The 19,286-nt window shown below is 33.9% G+C and overlaps 1 pseudogene; it reads left to right on the top strand.

Moving 5' to 3' along the window:
* The first annotated feature begins 11,627 nt into the window (after positions 1-11,627).
* LOC118031207 (probable disease resistance protein At4g27220) lies at positions 11,628-15,848 on the top strand (annotated as a pseudogene).
* The last annotated feature ends 3,438 nt before the right edge of the window (positions 15,849-19,286 follow it).

Raw genomic sequence — 19,286 nt, 5'->3', positions numbered from 1 at the left:
AAGGCTTTCTTTTTCACATTCAGTTTTCTCTTTACAGTGCACAGATCTTTCAAAAATTTAGCATAGGAAGGAACCTGTTTAATAGCATTCAACAAAGGTATATTGATCCTTACCTGTTTGAAAGTTTCAAAGATTTCAGAGTTGTGATTGACTTTCCTTTGTTTGGTCATGGCATGAGGAAATGGAAGTGCTGGCGGGGAATCAGCCTTCTCTTTGTAATATTCAGATTCAACCACTTCCTTACCCTCAGAGATAGACTCATCATCTTTCTCACAAGGTTCAAGAATGGGTTTTTTAATAACCTTACCACTACGAAGAGTGATGACTGATTTGACTTGATCCATGTGTTGGCTTCCAGAACTATTTGCATTTGCATTATATTGCCCTTTTGAATTTTGTTGTGGTTGAGATGAAAACTTACCTTTCTCTTGTAAACTAAGAGCAGATGTTAACTTTGCAAGAGTATCTTTAAAATCTATCATGCCTTGAGCAAGTTGAGTGTTGATTGCCTCTTGCTTTTCAATGAATGCATGCAATGTTTCATCAAGATTTCTTCTAGGAGGTGGAGCATAAGGAGGTGCATATCCATGAGAATTTTGAAAATTATGGTGTGCTTGAAATGGTGGCTGTGAAGTTTGTGCATTGTTGCTATCACTCCTCCAACTAAAATTTGGGTGATTTCTCCAACCAGGGTTATACGTTTGTGAGTATGGGTTATGGTTGGGTCTTTGGAAACTATTTAAAGCATGGGCTTGTTCATGGAGGCATTCCCTAAAAGAAGGCAAAGTTGGACAATCATTTGTTGAATGTTCATTGGTTTCACAGATTTGACACACAATGTTTTGAACAGATTTTCATTGACCACTTTTTTTCAATTCAAGTGCTTCGACTTTTCTAGCTAAAGATGCAAACTTGGCTTGGAGGTCATGATCTTCCCTAAGGTTGTGCATACCCCCACTAGATGTATGAGGTTGAGTTTTTACCTAGTGCCTCATAAGTACCTGTGGCTGTCCCCAATTTTGAGCATTTTCGGCTAGCAAGTCAAGGTACTCCATTGCTTCATTAGGGTCTTTATCTTCAAAAGTTCCATTACACATCAATTCAACCGTTTGCCTATCTCTAGGTGTTAACCCTTCATAAAAATGTGAAACCAATCTCCATGTTTCAAAACCATGATGAGGGCAAGTATTAAGCAGATCTCGATACCTATCCCAACATTGGTAAAATGTTTCTCCTGGTTTTTTAGTGAAAGTGATGATTTGTCTTTTGAAAGAGTTTGTTCTATGAGACGGAAAAAACTTCTTTAAAAATTGTTGTTGCATTTCATCCCAAAGCACGAATGGATCCTGGTCTCAAATTTTGTAAGCCATGTTTTAGCTTTATCTTTTAATGAAAAAAGGAAAAAGCTTTAACCGAATGGTGTTCATGCTACAGTTTGAGTCATTATATGTATTACAAACCTCCTCAAATTCCCTTAAATGCAAGTATGGATTTTCTAGGTCTAAGCCATGAAAAGAAGGTAAAAGTTGAATAATTTCTAGTTTAAAATTAAAATGAGATGCATCAGGAGGGAAAACTATGCATGAGGGTGCACTTGTTCTTGTGGGATTCATGTGGTCTCTAAGTGTTCTCATACGGTTATTCTCATTATGAAGCGATTGGTTATCTTCTTTAGCCATATTTTCTGAAAATGATGAGGATACCCTACAAAGTCGACCACTTAATGTACGTGACCAAACTCTCATGCACGTGTAAGAAGAGAATAAAAGGAAGAAAAGAAAAGAGAAGAAAAAGAAACAAAAGAAAAGAAAAGAAACAAAATTAGATAAAATGAAAAATGAAAAGAAAAAAATAAAATAAATATTATAATTTATACAAGAATTTACCTCCCCGGCAACGGCGCCAAAAACTTGACACGACCAAAAGCTTGATGTCTTTTCCCAAGTGCAGGAGTGTCGAAGTAATAAATAACCCGGCAAGACCGGGGTCGAACCACAGAGAGGTTAATTGTATAAATTATAAATAACAATACAACAACAACAAACAACAACAACAACAACAACAATAATTATAATACTCAGTACGTGGCGTTGTTATAACCTGAGAATGATGCTAAAAAATCGGGTCAACAGGTTTCCAGCCTATATACTGAGTTTATGATAAGATCAAAGATATATATTATATATAATAAAACAGAATGTAAATAATAATAATAATAATAATAATAATGAAAGCAGAAGATGAAGAAATTAATGAGATCTTTGAGATGAAAGATTAATGTAAGGATTAAACAATGATAAAAACAAATGTCAAGGTTAGATGATCCACTAATGGTACTTCAAACAAGTATAATATAAACTCTTATTACTCAATTGGAAACCACATATAAAGGAGGTTTCCAATCAGATTATAAATTGTTAACATGATTACATTAGTTATCTTATTCGAATAAAGCTAATACTTGTAAATGTTGGCAGGCATTCATGATTATAACTTATGTTAACAACAAATCAAGTTCCTTTCATAGCTCAGGTGTCGGTTATACCATACAGTATGGGCTATGAAAGTGCCAAGTATTTGTTGTACCAAGTGTTATACAACATAAATCTAGATTAACCATTTAACAAGCAAAGTATTAAAAGTGAACAAGATAACAAATATAAAAACATGTTAGTATCCAACGTTAAGGTCCATGTTAAGTTTATATTATATACTTATTCTTACACCATTAGTGTACCCTTTTTCACCTTGACATAATTAACTTAGCTGAACATAATGAAAGAAAGAAACATAAATGAACAAGATAAGAACATAAATGAGAAAGAGGTTGACTAAGTAAAGGAAAGGAAATGAAGTGCATAAACTTGATATTAATGAAAGCAAGACATAAGCAATACAAAGAGAGAAAGCAAGAGCATGATCTTGATCTGGAAACCAAGATGCCTCAATACATGGTAAATGCCTCCTTTTATAGGCCAAAATTTGGAACTATTGATTTGTTGACTAATTGATGAGTGGGTGGCCACATCTTGACTTGGTGACAATCCTTATCTTCTTGTCTGAACAAGACGTCATTGCTAACATCATAATTTGCCCAGAATCCTCAGGAATGTTCTAGGAAATTGTCTCAGCTTTCCAACAAAAAAAAGATGAGGTCATTTGGACTTCTAGAACTCAAGATATGGGCTGAACACTAAATAGTGTCTGGGCTGCAGGACAGCTTCGGACTTCTTCGTTGTTCTTATAATTTGGACTTGAAAATGGCCTTCTTAGATCTTGGTGTTTAGAGATCGGGTACGGAGACTGGTTGCGTAAAGGGAAGGTATTAGCACCCCAACTACGCCCAACCTAAGGTAGGCTGCATTGTTTTAAATGTCTGATAAAATCTAAAATCATGTTGTGTTTTTTTTAATTGTTCGGAATATGCATTACATGTAATGTCATACCCCGGGTTTTATTGTCCGAAAAAAAAATTAAATATCCGGAATATGCATTACGTGTAATGTCATATCCCAGATACTAAGAGACAAACAAAATAAAAATTTTTGTTGTTTTTGAAATTTTGGTCAATGTTCTCTTGACTTTAATAAACTGGTTATTAAAGCCAAAATGCATGCTAAAATATTGTTTTTTGACATATGAAAAATACTATATGATTTTTTTGATTTGAGACACTTGGCCGTATGCACAAAAACATTTTTTTGTATTTTTTGGATTTTTTTTTGTATTTTTGAAAGTTTTTGATTGAAAAACCGGGTATTTTAATATCAGATTTTGTATTTTTTACGACATAAAAATACTGCCCGATATTAATCAAAATGATATAAAAAGTACGCGGAAAAATTATAAGATGCGGAAACAAATTTGTGATTTTTTGATTTTATCTTTTTTCTTTGAAATGGGCCGGGTCAGGCCCAAATACCTGGGTTGGGCCGAACCTGGCCTAAATGCATGGGCTGGTTACTATGCACATAGTAACCGGGGTTACTGTGCACACAGTAACCAGAGAATTAATTAGCATGTACACAGTAACCGGGTTACTGTGCACACTGCAACCGGGTTACTGTGCACACAGCAACCGGGAATTAATTAGCCAGGTACTGTGCACAGCACAGTAACTAGCTAATTAATCTTCAACTGATGCAGAACGTAAAGATGAAGCTGAAGCAAAAAAACGACAGGGAAAGGGAGAAAGTTACCTGGAGCGGTGTTGATGCTGGCAGCAGCTGATGCGGCAGGGGTGGGGGCGGCGGCGCTGGCGGTTCACGGTGGCCGGCGGTGTTGTTTTCCTCTCTCTCTCTCCTCTGTTTTAGTCTTTTGTCTGCTTCTTCTTCTTCTTCTTCTATCTCTCTGTCTCTGTCTCTCCCTTCTCTTCTGTTCCCCCTCTCTCTGCTCTCCCTTCTCTTCTCTTCCCCCTCTCTTGGTTTTTTTTTTTCTCTCGGCCACCCCCCTGTATTTATAGGAAAACATGGGAGGTTGACATGGTGGGGCGGCCACTGTTGGCCGCCCCTCTACCATCCTTTAAAAGTATGCAAGTGGCTGAATTGTTAGTGTCTTATTGCGCCAAAGCCGGGAAAGAAATTAGACAAAAAGTGGGGAAGAAAATCTCCTTCTTCCCTTGTCTCGCGCGTCTAGGGGAAGAAGAAGACCCACAGTGCTATCAAAACGGCACTGTTTCGGGCTTTTTTTTTTGTATTTATTATTTTTTATATGGGGACCCAAAAATGGGTTACAACAATCCTTATCCGGGTCAGCCACGTGGGTCAGGTCGTCTGATATTCGGGTCGGGTTGGCCCATCCGGGCGAAGAAGACGCGTGTGATGCGTGGCGGCCATTTCCGACGTCCGATTTCGACGCGGTTTTCAACAGTGGCTTCGTCTCTTTCTTATCTATACGGTGGTATGGTCAAAACACAATTTTGACAACTTTCATTTTTGAGCAAAAATCAAACACCACTTAAACCATATGCTCTAATACCAATTGTTGGGGAATTACGACCAGTGATGAACTGATAATTGCTCGTCGGAGGAGAAGCACACTGAGACACAATATTTTACGTGGTTCGGAAAACCGCCTACATCTACGGGAGAGACAATATTATTCTGAGATTAGAGAAATGATACAATAAATACATGGAGGAGGAGGATCACATCTACTCTACTCAACTCCTAGCTCTCTGCTGTCCTTGCAGCTCTCTCTTTCTCTCTATTCTCTTCACATGCTCACACTCTCACACTTGCTCTCAAGATACATGCCTCTTTTATAGGCAAATCATGGTCAACATGGAGGGGCCAAAACTCCCTTAAAATATGCCACCATTAGTGGCACTAATGGTGCTACCACTTGCTTGGTGGTGGGGTATTGCTAATAAATGACAATATCCTAACAAAACCATGTAACGAAAATTGATAAATTAGCATAGGGACTCCTTTATAGGTCTCCCAGTCGGACTTAAACAAGCACATCCCAAGAAAAAAAGAAAAAGAAAAAAAAACCCAGCTGACCGTGATGAGAAAGATGATAGCAAGTGCAGTAGGCATCACTGTTACAGCTAACATGGCAGGACACACAAAATTGAATTGGCAAAGCATGGCAAGGTTGTACAGTATAGCAATATATATATATATATAAAAAAAACAATTGAAATCAAATCAAGCTGAAAATTCGTACCTAAACTCTCCCGAATCAAAGAAGATGGAATGGGCCATCGAAACCAAATCCAGTTGAAAAGGCAAGCACGTTCGTCCACCACCCATCCCAACAAAAAATACCTTGAACATCCGGCAAAAATCTCGCATAACTTGCCAAGCTGGGAGCATCTTTCATGGGCAGCCATTCCAGCGCACCAATCAAGCGAGGAAGACCCGTGAAACAGAAACAGACTCATAATCCATCCAATCAGCACCCACCCCCAAGAAACAGCAAGCTGAAATCGCAGTCGTGCCAAAGAGATGCACTCCCACCTCATGATAACTGCTCAGCTCTTGGTGGCTTCAAGTGAGGGAGGGGCAGCGCGGGAAACCAGGCGAAGAGAGGCAGGGTAAAAGGCAGATGCAAAATGAGCTGATGAGCCGATAGCAGCCCCAAGCAAAAGAAAAATAGCCCAAGCCCACCAACATCACTCAAATAGAAGGGAAAAAAAGCCAGGCAAGTTAAGTTAAGCGCGAGGCAAAATGCTTTTTTTTTTTTTTGGTTATTTCTCAATCTGGAAAAAAGTATTTTATAATCTAGAATTTGTTTTTCTAGAATCACCTTTCACTATTTAAGTATTTTTTAATCAGTGGAATGAATCAATTTTTTTCTTAATACTAATCACCTCAATTAATTATTGAGACTTCATATTATTGTTATGATCTTCCCCATATTAATTATAAACATTTACTGATATGTGAGTATTGATATTGTGGTACTTTTGTTGCAATTATGATGTAGCCGAGCAGATTGGAAGTTTTGAATAATTTCTCTCAAATAAACTACATAAATGTCAGTGATTTTTATAGACCATTGGAATAGGGTTAGATTAAAGAAAAGAACCGGTTACATCAAATCAACATAGTGACTAAAAAAAATGATATCTTTTTATTTGATCATTAGATAAAATTTAAATTTTCACTTGATATTCTTGAGGTCTGGTTCTATTGAGAACCACCCTTGAGGATTTATTTGTTACACAGATTTTTTAAAAGTAGACTTGGAATGTCCTGTTTTGTAAATTTTCCTTGTTTTTATTGGATTTTTTTTGTGTTATTTTGAATTTAAGTCAATTTTATTTTATTTTAGGATTTTGATCCCATAGTCTATTTAAAATACATATGAGTTTCTCATATGTGATCTGACCAAATCGAACCCACCAACCACACCTCATAAACAGATGAGTTTCTCACCAAACTTGACACTTTCATGCATCAATGCTTTGGTGTCTTCTCTTTTGATCTTCGTTGTTGAAGTTTTCCCTTGTTCATTTTTGTGCAGATATGAAGATACGAATCACTATGAGTCGAAGGCATCACACCCAAAAATGGCTCACCCTTGGCCAGACCACTTCAACCCACTGCACGTAGCCATGGGTGCAGCAGGTGACGATGCTAAGGCCAAATTAGTGCACAGAAGTTGAACTAATGGTGCCCTTAATTTCTTATGCTTCCTACCAGTTCACAGCCCCTAAATAAAATCTTCATCAACATTACAAGTTCTGGAATTCTTGTAGGCTGACATTATTAGCTATAAGATGATAATCTTGTGGATAATCATATGAAATTACCCTAAACTGAAAAGAAAAAAAGGTATTCTAAGTAGATGGTTTTCGAACTTAGTTAATTACAACAAATTCTAAATTTTTAACAAATTTGTTATATATCGAGATGATTTCTTATCTTTAATAAATAGATCCATTTTAATAATACATTGCAGTTAATTTATCCCACAAATTAACTCGTAAATACTTGTTGCATATCTAGTTCACATATGCAAGCCAAACACAAATAAAAATTCTTTTTCTTGAGTTTTCTTATTCCAGCTTCCAAATTCTTATTTTGATTAGTAATGTAAAAAATTAATTATTTTTGTTATTAATTAAAAAAAAAATACTTTTAAAAATGATCACTTGCATTACTTTACCAAAACAAACTCTTAATACATATAGTAGATTCCAGGTGGATTTCCAGCTAATATGAAAAAACGTCAGCCAAGACATCATCAAGAAGAGCAAGGTAAAACAAAACTCATCAATTGGGTCCCTACTATTTGAAACAAATGAAAATTTACAAAACCAATAATAATGAAGAATTTATATGTGATTTTATTTTTAGGATTTTTTTTGTTAAATATAATTTTTTTTTATCCACTAGATTTGTTTCGAAAGATGGTTATTTGTGTTCGGTGAGAATGTCTGATTCAGGAATCTAAATCTCCCTATGATGGATCAGAATTGTATAACAATCACCTTATTACATATTTTCTTTGTAAATATATTTAGAAAAATCATTATTAGTTGTTATTTGCTTCTTCTTTTTTTCCTCTTCTCTTCCCTTACTCTTTTTGTGGTTTTTCCTTTATATTTTTTGTTTTGATTTTTTATCTTTTTAATATAAATTATAACTTGAGGATTCATTTAATAGTTTAAAATATTAAATTAAAATAGTTGTTTGATATATTCAATCTGATAAATGCATTTTGCCTTCGCAAAAAACATGTGCAGCACACATAAATGATCCCTTTTTTTTTTTTTTGTTCTGAGAAGAAAATAATGATCCATTTTAGGCTCCGTTTGTTTGCAGGAAAATGGTTTCCTTTTGGAAAGTGAATTCCAGGGAAAGTGAATTTCGAGAAAGTATTTTTCGATATTTAGCAGTGTTATGGAAAATGAACTGGAAAATACTTTATTAATGAATTTTTTTTTTTCAAGTTTATCTAATATATATAAAATATTTAATCACTTACAATAAAAAAAATGAAATCTAAAAAGTATTTATAATGATGAATTTTTTTTATTATATCCTATATTCATACATAGCTTATTAAAATAATGAGGAACAAATCTTACAAATTAAAAAGTTGAATGAGAATGAAATTGAAAAAAAATATATAATTTCATAAATTATCTCAAATAAAATAAATAATAATCAAAATAATAGAGATCAAATCTAATTTTTTTTTAAAAAAATGAAAGATGAAGAAATTAAAATAATCATAATCAACATTTCATAAATTATTTCAAATAAAATAAGTAACAATCAAAAGAATGAGGACCAAATTTGATAGATAAATTTTTTTTAATAAAAAATATGATAAGGAAAAAGCAAATAACAATTATAAAAATAAGGACCAAAGTTAATATAAAAATAAAATTTTAAGAGATGAAATTGAAAAATAAATATTCAAAACAAAATATATATACCAATCAAAAGTTTGAAGATTAAATTTAATATAATCAGCAAATAATGACATTTCTAAATTTTTCACAACTTTCGGAAAGTGTTTTCCCCCCAAATTTTTCAGGAAAACACTTTTCTGAAAACCAAGCTAAATTTTTCTTTTACTGAAAAGTGTTTTCCATTGACCAACTTTCCTCCTGGCAAACAAATACAAGAAAGTTTGGAAAGTAATTTCCCCGGAAACCACTTTCCGGAAAACAAACACAGCCTTGTTTGTTTCCCGAAAAGTAGTTTCCGGGAAACCATTTTCCAAACTTTCTTGTATTTGTTTGTCATTAGGAAAGTTGGTCAACGGAAAACAATTTCCGGTCAACGGAAAACACTTTCTAGTCAACGAAAAACACTTTCCAGTCAATTTTAGTCAAAAAAAAAATTTGACTTGGTTTTCAGGAAAGTGTTTTCCTTTTAGCTGTGTTTGTTTTCCGGAAAGTGGTTTCCGGGAAATCACTTTCCAAACTTTCTTGTGTTTGTTTGCTAGTAAGAAAGTTAGTCAATGGAAAACACTTTCTAGTAAAAGGAAAATTTGGCTTGGTTTTCAGAAAAATATTTTCCTGAAAAATTTGAGGGGAAAAACACTTTCCAGAAGTTGTGAAAAAATTAGAAATGTCATTATTTGCTGATTATATCAAATTTGATCCTCAAACTTTTGATTGCTATATATATTTTGTTTTGAATATTTATTTTTCAATTTCATTTCTTAAAATTTTATTTTTATATTAACTTTGGTCCTTATTTTTATATAATTGCTATTTGTTTTTTTCTTATTATTTTTTAATTAAAATTTTTTATTTATCAAATTTGATCCTCATTCTTTTGATTGTTATTTATTTTATTTGAAATAATTTATGAAATGTTGATTATTATTATTTTAATTTCTTCATTTTTTATTATTTTTTTTATTTTTTAGATTTGATCCCTATTATTTTGATTATTATTTGTTTTATTTGAGATAATTTATGAAATTATATTTTTTTTTTCAATTTCATTCCCATTCAACTTTTTAATTTGTAAGATTTGTTCCTCATTATTTTAATAAACTTGAGAAAAATAAAATATTAATAAGTTATTTTCCAGCTCATTTTCCATGACATAACCAAACACTGGAAAGTGTTTTCCAGTTCATTTTTCATAACACTACCAAACATCGGAAAATACTTTCCCGGAATTCATTTTTCAGGAATTCACTTTCCCTGGAATTCACTTTCCAAAAGGAATTCACTTTTCTACAAACAAACGGAGCCTTAAAGGAAAACAAATAATAATAAAAAATTTGACTTTCCTGAAAACCAAGTCAAATTTTTCTTTAACTGAAATTGACTGGAAAGTGTTTTCCGTTGACCGGAAAGTATTTTCCGTTGACCGGAAAATGTTTTTCGTTAACCAACTTTCTTAATAACAAACAAACACAGGAAAGTTTAAAAAATAATTTTCCAAAAACTACTTTCCGGAAAACAAACATGCCTTAAAAGCCTTCAGATTTCAACACATGAAGGGCTGCATACATGTCTCAGGAATTAACAATGGAGGAGGGATAACTTTTAATTGCCACAGATTCCCTCTGAGTAAGCATGTTGAATAGTTTTATGAAAGTGACATAAAATTTGCATGGTGGTTTCGAGGAGGAAGTGGGAGTAATAATTGCATATAGGACAAAGAAAGCAAAAGGGTTTTGCCCTGCTGTTTTATTTCTTTAGAGTAAACGGGTAATTATCTAGTCCACCTTCATGTTAATCAATTAATTGCTTGTGCTTTCCTCTACGAGATCAGCTGTTACTGACAGACTAAAAATAAATTTGCAGTTCTGATTAAATTAAAAAAAACAAAAAGGAAAAAGATGGACGACAGCTCGCTTCCCTTTCCAAATTCTTTTGACTTCTCCAAAAAAAAAGAACATGCTGTAATTTCATACTTAAAAAATTTTTTAAAAATTAAAATATTATTTTAAAAAAATACAATCATTATTTTAATTTCAAACATCCCTGAAGAAGTGTCATTAAAACACCTATATAAAAAAATATAAAAATGCAACTTTCTCTGCTTAATGTTCAATGTATCTCATCATATTCCAAAACACACTTCATTTCGTCTTTAAAATATTTCACAACTAATTTGGTAAAAGTTTTAATAGAAAAAAAAAAAACAGTAGAAGAGAAGAGTTATAGAAGAAAGAAGAGATAATCTCTCTGGAATTTTCTTTAAAAGGCCGTTTGGGATTGAGGTGTGATCTGTTTTTTTGAAAAAATTCAAACTTTTTTTTTTTTTTTTTTTGCTAAAATTGAGTTCGGTTTGTACTTTCTGGATCGTTTTGATGTGCTGATATCAAAAATAATTTTTAAAAAATAAAAAAACATTATTGGCATGCTTTTCGGCACGAAAAGCTATTTGAAAAGCAACAGCTACCACACTCCCAAACACCCTCTTAGCCTTGGCATGACAAATTGACAGTAGTGGTTCGTGGAAGATGCAGCCAGCTACCGTCTATCACCTAGTATAGGGAGGGGCCCTCATGCAACTTTCTCTGCTTCATGTTCAATGTATCTCATCAGTCCAAAACACACTTTTCATTTCTCTTTCAATTCATCCTAAATTACCAAAGCTTGATCTCTCTCGCTATACCATTGACTTCCTATTTTCCCTCACCAAATTTCTTAAACCTGTCTCATGGTCTGTGCTTCCTTTTCTGATTGAATCGAATCGTCTCTTCTGGAGTTCAACATCTTTTCTGCTTGCAAGGTAAATCCTGATTTATTTTCTTATTTTTCTACCACTAATTTTGTTTCTACACCTATTTGTTTTGGCTCTTCCAAAACGAAGTGGAACTTAATTATATGTGTTTCTTAATCAATCTTAGAACTCAAACTAATATTATAGCTTCGTTCTTAAATGTTCATTTCGCTATCAAGTTCAACTTCTTATCTTAAAAACAATGATAATTTATTCCAAATTTTTATTTTAGATTGCTTGGTAGTCTCTTTTTCTGACAATTATTTCAATTATTCAATGTTTACTATAAATATTTCTCTGCTTAAAGTACATCTCTACAGGAAAATATATAGTTAAGGGCCTGCCTGTTTATTTTTTTTATATTAAATTAATAACAAGCTGTAGAATATATATACTTGTTCCTAATTAATGATCGATTTAATTGCATATGCTTTGTTTTACAGCTTCGATCAGTTTAGTTTTTTCACATATTATGGCAACGATTTTTGCTACCAGCTTGTTTTATTTATCTAGGGAAAATAATTAAATGATTGTATCTGTTTTTCAAAGCTGAAATTGTTGTTTTGTTCTCACAGCTTGTTTTGCTACCAACTTCAATTATCATCTCTGTCACACAGCGGCAAGGGCATTCTTTTGAAGACACAATATCATATTATCAGACCAGAAGGTATACATATATGCAGTCTTTTCCTTTGCTTAGTTCTGTTTTGGAGATTTATCTCCTTGTCTTCCATGGAATGTAATCCTTATTTTAGTATTGTCTCCAAATGAATGAATTTGTCATTTTCCCCTCTGCAGGCCACAGAAGAAAAAGGAGAAAATGGTTCTGCCAAAGGGTCCATTTTGGGAGTATGTTAAGGAGACTGATAAAAGTAGGCAGTGTACGTTTTGTGGGCATCCATTCTCCAAGCAAACTCCAATTTTGTGACAAGCTTCATTGGTCAGGAGTTCAAAGGCGTGGAACTACAATTTGTGACAAAGTGCCAGAACCTGTTCGAGACGCAGCTTTCACTGCTGTTGATGGTCCTCCAGAAAAGAAACTTAAAACCACAGCTACGTCAAGCAATGATGGGGCACACAATACAATTTCAACTTCTTTGCTAGAACAAAACAGTCAAGTTGGAAATCTAGTGACCGATGTAGAAACGGAACCAGAATTGTATTTTCCCTCACCTGGAGAACAAGAATTCATGCAGACGAACATGGGAAATTTTCAGCTTGATAGGGTTTCTAGTTTTCCTACAGACCTGATCCCTGGTGAACAAGTGGAGCAAGAGTGTGAAAGAAATGCTCAGGACAACTTACCTTTGTTCGTGGAGGATTATAGGATTGAGGGCATGATCATGGAATTGAACCAGCTTGTTGTGAGAGGTGGCTATCCTGAGAGGCTTACAGTTAATGAAGATGAGCCTAGAGGAGATTTGTCCCAACCAACAGATCCACTGTGTTTTGGCCTTGAAAGGCATTATGATCAACCATCTTCTTCCTCAGTCAACAATGATGTCATGATGATTGATGTGGAGAATATGATCAGAGAACATTTGCAGCCTGTTGTGAGAGATAGCTCTCGTGAAGGTCTCCAACCTATTGGCGATGAGAGCGGACGATATGTGTTTCTAACTGAAGAACTAATAGGTGGAGAGTTTGAAAATAATAAGAATGCTATCTGGTCGTGGATAATGAATGATATTGAAGCCTCATCAAGTATTGGCATTTACGGGATGGGGGGTGTTGGCAAAACAACATTGCTCACACATATCTACAATCAGCTTCTACAAGAACGTGGCACTTTTCCTCATGTTCGGATCACGGTATCGCAGGATTTTAGTGTTTATAAATTGCAGAATCTTATTGCAAAAGACTTTCACTTAGATCTTTCAAATGAAGACAACGAGAGGAAAAGGGCTGCAAAACTGTCAAAAGCATTAATTGAGAAACAACGGTGGGTTCTCATTTTGGATGATTTGTGGAACTGTTTTGATTTTGATAAGGTGGGAATTCCTATCAAAGTGAAGGGATGCAAACTAATTCTTACAACTCGATCATTTGGAGTTTGTAAGCGGATGGTCTGCCAGAAGACAATCAAAGTGGAGCCTCTTTCAATGGAAGAAGCTTGGGCTCTGTTCATAAAGATACTTGGACGTATTCCTCCAGAAGTGGAAGAAATTGCAAAATCTGTGGCAAGTGAATGTGCTGGTTTGCCTCTAGGAATTAAAACAATGGCCGGAACCATGAGGGGAGTGGATGATATATGTGAGTGGAGGAATGCTTTAGAGGAACTGAAACAATCAAGAGTTTGGCAGGAGGACATGGATGAGCAGGTATTCCAAATATTAAGATTTAGTTATATGCACTTAAAGGAGTCAGCACTGCAACAATGTTTCTTGCACTGTGCATTATTCCCGGAAGACTTTCAGATCCCTAGAGAGGATTTGATAGCTTATTTGATTGATGAGGGAGTGATAAAAGGGCTGACGAGGAGGGAGGCAGAATTTGACAAAGGCCACACGATGCTTAATAAACTTGAAAATGTTTGTCTATTGGAAAGTGGTAAGCATTTGTATCGTGGTGATAGATATGTCAAGATGCATGACTTGATCAGGGATATGGCCATCCAAATACTGGAAGATAACTGTCAAGGCATGGTTAAAGCAGGTGCACAGCTAAGAGAATTGCCGAGTGCAGAGGATTGGACAGAGAATCTTACTAGAGTTTCACTGATGCATAACCAGATTGAAGAAATTCCTTCCAGATATTCACCAAGGTGTCCCAGTCTTTCAACTCTATTGTTATGCAGTAATTCAGAGTTGCAATTTATTGCAGATTCATTTTTTGAGCAGTTGCATGGGCTCAAGGTTCTTGATTTGTCTCGTACATGTATTACAAAACTGCCTGATTCTGTCTCCGAATTGGTGAGTCTCATTGCATTACTGCTCATTGGTTGTAAAATGTTAAGGCATGTACCGTCATTAGAAAAGCTGAGGGCACTGAGGAGGTTAGATCTCTCTCGTTGTTGGGCACTTGAAAAGTTGCCTCAAGGCATGAAATGTCTATACAACCTAAGGTATCTTAGAATGAATGGATGTGGTGAAAAGGAGTTTCCTAGTGGGTTGTTATCTGAACTCTCTCACCTGCAAGTCCTTGTAGTAGATGAAGAGCTAAGTGATGGAAGATATGCTCCGATAACAGTTAAAGGAAAGGAAGTAGGATGCTTGAGGAAGTTGGAAACTTTGGATTGCCATTTTGAAGGTTACTCTAACTACGTGGAGTATCTCAATTCTCGAGATGAGACCCGATCACTAGCAAAATACAGAATTGTTGAAGGATTGCCACGTCACAAATATTATACAGATGACAAAGATAAAGTAATTGTTTTGGGTAAATTGACTATCAGCAGAGATGGAGATTTTCGGGACATGTTCTTGAAGGACATTCAAAAACTGACCATGGATGAATGTGATGGTGCAAAAATTTTATGCGATGTTTCCTCTCTAATAAAGAAAGCAACTGATCTGGAGGTTATCAAGATTAGTAGATGCAATAGCATGGAGAGCTTGGTTTCATCTTCTTGGTACTGCTCTGCTCCACTACCATTGCCATCTTACAATGGTATATTTTCTGGTCTTAAAGAGTTTCATTGTTCTAATTGTAAGAGCATGAAGAAGTTGTTCCCTCTTGTCTTGCTGCCAAACCTCGTGAACTTGAAAGACATTACAGTTGTAAGATGTGAAAAGATGGAGGAGATAATAGGTGGAACACAATTTGATGAAGAAGGGATTATGGGTGAAGAAAGCAGCAGCAGCATTGAATTCAAACTGCCAAAGTTAATAGATCTGACACTGGATGGATTACAGAACTGAAAAATATTTGTAGTGCAAAACTTATTTGCGATTCTCTCGAAGTAATTAAAGTAAAAAATTGTGAGAAGTTGAGGAGGATAGAAATTTGTCTTCCGTTGCTTGAAAATGGCCAGCCATCTCGTCCCCCTTCTCTTACAAGAATCCATGCAAGGCCAAAAGAATGGTGGGAGTCAGTAGTGGAGTGGGAGAGCATCCTAATGCTAAGGATGTGCTTCATCCCATGGTAGAGTTCTGGTAGGATGAGTGACGACACTTAATGAGTAAGTATTGTTGTTTTAATTGGATTAAGCTTAAGCTATGTGTCCACTTAATGAGTGATGGGTTTGACATTTATTTTGAGAGGAAAACATCAAATGCAAGTCAGTGGAGCTTCCTAACGCATGCAATGTCCTCCGTCCCTTTATGGACTTTTCATTCTGATATTAAAATTAAAATTTTTTCATTAAATTTGAATTTTTTTCTTTTAATTTTATATGAGCTCCACAAATTTAAAATAATTATATTTTAATTTAGTGAGTGCATTAAAAAGCAAGCACATGAATAGTGTTTTGGTTCTGCATTGTATATTTTTATTTTAGTTTTTATCTGGGTATTCTCATATCCTTTCAAAAGGTAAAACTAGTTTTATTCGGTTCATAATTATTTTTTTTAATAAATATATTTTCTAGAAATTAAACTTGTGTTATGCATTGTATATGCCACAACGCGTTGAATTTCCTATAATAATTAGAATATAGTAGTTTTAAACCGCATTTTACTACTTAAGAAAACACCATTTAACAATAATATAAATTATTTGCAATTAATAAAAGGACTGGGTCCATTTGGTCCTGGAAAAGAGCCCAAATAAAAAATAATAGAAGCCCAGGCCCATAAACATTTGACCCAGAAAAGATCTACAGTGACACAATGATTGATAAACAACAACATTATTAACACAGTTGGAAGTTACGGCAATTCGTCTGTCATAGCCATCATAACAATTAGGGAATATAGCATATAACCGAAGCGAAAGTACCTTTTCTTTTTAATGAACTTTGACCATTTTGTGAAGCAAGTTTGAGTTTGTACTTAGAGGTTTCTTTTTCTCTAATGAATGTATCGTCTACTATTTTGTATTGTATTTCTTTCTTAACATTTGAGAATTCAATTTTTATGAAGTTATGCATATTTCAACAGTATTGTATTTCAGGCTAATAACATTAGTAAGGTTTACTAACGTCAGTATAATAATCCATCGACATAATCATCTCTAAAAATGAGGAATACTGAATTTGATTAGCTATTTGGGTGAGAATAGTAAATGATATCGACCGGTGTTGTTGATATAGGCAATCACATGAAACTTGACTAACTATTCCTGAAGTGAAAGCTAATGATGTCAAGAATCTTGACATCAACATTTTCGAAAATATTCCAAGATATTATGGAAAGAAAAATCTAATTGGCTATTTCAGGTTAGAAATAGTCGATGACATCAATCAGTGGTCTTAATTTTGACATTTACAATGAACTTGATTAGCCGATCCTGATATGGGAGACTAATAACACTAATGAAAATTTATTAGTGTCAGCATTCCCCTCCAAGTTTTAGGGGAAAGGTATTATAATGATATTTCTGATAGGGAATAATTAAAAATATTAATGAAATGGGGATTGACATCTTGATATGATTATTCATTCGGCCTTGAAGAGGCAGATATTGATTGGGAATTATGGAATAAGATGGGCGGAGGAACTAGTTACCCGGTAATGGGCTAGTAACATTAGTTTTGTTTTCTAATGTTCGAAATAAGCAACTTGAGTTAAACTTATTTGTATGGTGTTAATATTATCAGGATGACTGACTTGTCAGATTATAAATGAAATGTTGGATGATACCTAACTGTTAAACAAAAATGGTAATTTGTGTTTATGTTATGGATTATTGAAGAAAAAAAAAACAGAGAGAAACTGATGAAGATCTAATTCTTGTGAAGGATGGAGGCAAATAACGTAGCGCTTGGGATGCCGAGAATAAAAAGTTCATTAACCATGGTAGGTGTCATACACTTAAGGAATTCAATGCTATATATATATATATATATATATATATATATATATATATATATATATAATATAACATATTTTGAATTAATTGATGAATTGTAATTGATATAATTTGAGAATCATGTCCTGAGCACATGGAGGATGTCAAAGAAATTATGACTAATAATGTAAATATATTGTATTAAGGTTTCGTGTTGTTGTTGGCATGATAAGAATTTGGTGATAATTATAATAGTGTAATAAAATGCCAATAATAGTGATAGATAATGAAATTTAGCCTTAATTATAGTGGTCAAATGAGATTAGGTTGATGAATTAAATAGAATGATGTATGTATGTATTCACATTATTTGAAGATGGATCGGATGTGAATATTGTGAAAATGATGGCAGGTACCGTGATAATGAAAGATTTTACTAAAAATCTAAAGAAACATTGGAATGTGTTGAAATGGGCACAAGAAATATGTAAGTTGAATATATTTATGAACTAAAATTGGACCGAAATTATGACGAGTTTGACCATTTGTATGGAAAAACCATAATGGGTATAATAGATGTTGGGATTGAAATTGATATAAAGAGATAGAGTAAGAGGGAAAGAAATTACATGGTAGATATTATAAACGAATTAAATGCGCTCGTGAGGTGAAACAAGACATAAAATGAAAATGTTGAATGATTCTAGGAAGGATGAATAGAGACGTACTAATGGAAGGATAAATGAGAATTTCAAGGAACTATGATTACATATCGTTAAATATATGTTTAATTACCTGTATATGTATTGTGTGATTTTCCTTTTATGCTATATTTATTATATACATTATGAAATTACAGGTCCTTCAAATTCACGCCAGGAGTAGCGTTTTAGGTCCTCTAATCTCCTTTTGTATGATTGAATAAGAAGATGAACATCAATGTATTTTGTCTTTAAGGAACTAAATGACTTGGTATGTAATAGTGCTCCTTTTACATTAAGTGTCGGGATATAAAAATATATTATTTTATATTTGTAATCTTAGTTTGTTTACTGGCAATTATTGTGAATTATGCGAAATGTCAGGCATGTACCATGAATGATGTGTTGTTGAGGTTCTACATGATTATGATATAATTGAGAAATTAGTATAACTGTACATGATGATTGTCGATAACTTGAGACCTCTAGATATAAAGGAAACTCTATCGAAATTTCAGTGGAAATTTATGCAAGTCTCATATAAGTTCGGTGGATGAAAAAAAAATACTCATTTTTTTTAAAGTTTAGGCTCAAAGTTCTTTTAATGAATGTTACTAAATTACATGGCCCAACCCAATTGGTTTCTTGTAATACTGCCTGCTACTGTTCAATTCTTGTACCTCCCACAGGAAATGGTTGATTTCTTCAGACGCACCCGCAGCGGAATGTGCAATGGTGGCTTCCAAACTGAGAGATGATATCTACAACATCTCCATAACCTCCAACTACAGTCACCAGAAAAAGCAATGGGGAAGCAAGAAGAAAAATATTACTGTGACATAAATAAGCCCTTTCTTGTTCACTACTTGTTAATAAATGATCCGATAATATTTGTAAAATATTAATCAGTAAGAAAATAAATAGAAATATAAAAAACTGAATTCCATAAGATATTTGATTCTGAAGAGAAAATATTTTGAAAAACTCTTTAAAAAATTAAAAAAAACCTTTAGGGGCAGCCAAATTCAGGCAAAATAAA

Source organism: Populus alba, chromosome 19, assembly GCF_005239225.2.
Source record: "Populus alba chromosome 19, ASM523922v2, whole genome shotgun sequence".
Lineage (NCBI taxonomy): Eukaryota > Viridiplantae > Streptophyta > Magnoliopsida > Malpighiales > Salicaceae > Populus > Populus alba.
The sequence above is the reverse complement of the archived record's forward strand: the minus strand, read 5'-3'. Positions and strand labels throughout refer to the sequence as shown.